Source organism: Chrysochloris asiatica, unplaced genomic scaffold (assembly GCF_000296735.1).
Source record: "Chrysochloris asiatica unplaced genomic scaffold, ChrAsi1.0 scaffold00158, whole genome shotgun sequence".
NCBI classification, from domain to species: Eukaryota; Metazoa; Chordata; class Mammalia; order Afrosoricida; family Chrysochloridae; genus Chrysochloris; species Chrysochloris asiatica.
Window position 1 is genome coordinate 5,720,999 of NW_006408676.1, and position 2,980 is coordinate 5,723,978.

Sequence of the window (2,980 nt, forward strand, 5' to 3'; positions counted from 1 at the left end):
GCAAAGTCAGTTTGAACTGCAAGGTTGGCAGTTCAAACTCACCAGCTGCTCCCTGGAAACCCTATACAGACTGGGTCATTATGGGTCAGAACCAACTCGATGGCATGTAACAACAACAATAACATACTCGAGAGCAAATTTTGGCATCTCTTTTGACATCCATTTTTGTCTTTTCTTTCCCCTCTTTTTAATGACCTTTTCCTTTCTTCCTGTATGATATTCTTGATGTCATCCCACAATTCTTCTAATGTTCAGTCTTTCATTTGGTGCATTCATAATGCACCAAATTTGTTCTTGAAATAATCTAAATTCAAGTGGGGTATATCCAAGGTCATATTTTGGCTCTTGTGGGCATGTTTTCATTTTCTTCAGCTTCAGCCTGAACTTCAGTCTGAGCAATGATGGTGTGTTTCACACTTGCCTCTGATCTTGTTTTGGCTAATGATATTGAGCTTTCCCACGGTCTCTTCCCACAGATGCAGTCAATTTCATTCCTGTGTATTCCTTCTGATAAGGTCCATGTGTAATCACATTTTATGTTGTTTAAAAATGGTATTTGCAATGAATAAATCATTGGTATTACAAAATTCTGCAATGGTAGCTGCATCATCATTTCTATCACCAAGGCCATGTTTTCTAATGACTGATCTTTGCTTCCAACTTTTATATTCCAATCACCAGTTATTATGAATGCATATTGATTGCATGTTTGATCAATTTCAGACTGAAGAAATTGGTAGACTTCATTACCACTGACTTTGGTGATTGGTGCATAAATTTGAATAATAGTGGTATTAACTTATTGTTTGTGTAGGCATATGGATACTATCTTATCACAGACAGTATTGTACTTGAAGATAGATATTTAAATGTTCTTTTTGAGGATGAATGTGATATCATTCCTCTTTAATTTGTCATTCTTGGCATAGTTAACCATATGATTTTCAGATTTAACTTGGCAAAGACCAGTTCATTTTATCTCACTGATGCTTAGGATATCTATTATTATGCATTCCATTTCATTTTTGACATTTTCCCATTTTCCTACACTCATACTTCATACATTCCATATGATGATTATTAGTGGATGTTTACAGATGGTTGTTCTCATTTTGAGTTGTATTATATCAGCAAATGAATTATGCTCTAATCATGTGATTATGGTCAACTCTACTTTGAACAGGCAGCACTTCCTTAGTGTACTTTGAATGCCTTCAACCTGACAGCCTCATCTTCTGATACTATATCTGACAGTGTTCCACTGCTATTCATGATATTTTCATCTTTCAGCACTATATCTAACAATGTTCCACTGCCATTCATAAAGTCTTCAATCACGAATCATTCAGAAGTAGTGTGCCTCTCCTTCCTTGTCTGTCTTATTCTGAAAGCTCCGCTGAAACCTGTCCACCATGGAAGACCCTGCTGGCATTTAAAATACTGATGGCATAGCTTCCAACATCACCAATGTCACAGCAACTCAAAAGCCACAATAGTATACAAACTGACAGATGTGGGGTGAATTCTCTAGAGAAGCAAAAACCAGTGAAACATTTATATTTTTATATATGAGAGATTTATATCAATGATATGGCTAACACAGTTGTAGAAGTAGGTAAGTTACAAATCAGTGGGTTAGATATAAGGCTGGATGCTTCTGACTCTCATAACTGTAGGGATAATGAACCAAGATCTGCCAGTCAGACAGCAAGTAGGTAAGTTTGGCAGGTAACATGGTGGCTGCTGCTGATCCCCAGGATTGCAGTCAAAGAGCAGACCACTGGCTCAAATCCAAAGAACTGGAGGTCAGATGATGAGCCAGATTGCAAGATTCAGAAATAGCAGAATATGAATAAGCTGTGTCTGAGTGTTCAATATATTGGAAGCAGGCCACAGGAAACTTCCTTTCAATTGATTGGTTGCTCATAGCAGATCTCATCATAGGGAATTACTAGTCTGGTGTGGCACTGTAGGATCAGCACTGGACTGGGAAACACAAGGTCAGTGGCTCAAACCCACCAGCTACTCCTGGAAACCCTGTAAGGATTGCTGTGAGTCAGAACTGACTTGATGGTCCTTAACAACAACAAAAACAACAGGCCCCACCCTTGGGAGAAACTTCCTTTGAATTGATTAGCTGCTCAAAGCAGATCTCATCATAAGGGACTACTAGTCTTAACTGCCAAATTACTGAGAATCCTAGCCTAGTTAAGTTGACACAGTACCTTAGTTATCACAGACCTGGTGCACACCTTTCCTGATTTGAAACAATTCAGTATCCCTTGTTCAATCGATGTACAGGTGCCTTATGAGCACACTTCAAAATGTGTATAAATTGTTCAACGGAAAGCTAGTTTGCTCTGTAACTTTCACCCAAATCACAATAAAATTAAAAACAAAACAACGAAAACAAATGAGTGAAACTATTTAATGTGAGTAAAAAAGAACTGTTGCCTGTTCTTTTTTACTCCTGAGTAGTATTTCCACTGGATGGATGAGCCACAGTTTGCTCCTTTTGGCTCATTTCATAAATCTTCAGTGTTTTCCTCACACAGTAGACAGCTAAAGAAAAGAGATGGTTGCATCTTCCTCCAGTAAGTAGACAAAGAATGAACTGTAACCACTTGCCAGTTCAAAAGGCATGTTTGAACACAACAGGCACAGTCACTGCCTTAGTGGGACTCTAGCTCTGGTAGAGGAGACAAACAATATAGCATGCATAATAAATGAGTTATATGGTGTGTGAGGACATAATAGGTGCTATACAGAAACAAAAAAAACTAAGAGGAAATCTCAGTGAGAAGGAGATATCCAAGCAATGACTTGAAGAAGGAGTGAGCATTGGAGATTGCTGGAAGATGAGCAGTCCAGGTGGAGTAATACCCATCAAAACAGCCTGGGAAGGATAGGTCTGATAGCATCTGCTTAACCAAAATAATGCTAGGTGGGGTTTAGGAGAAGAATGAACCTCTTAAAACTT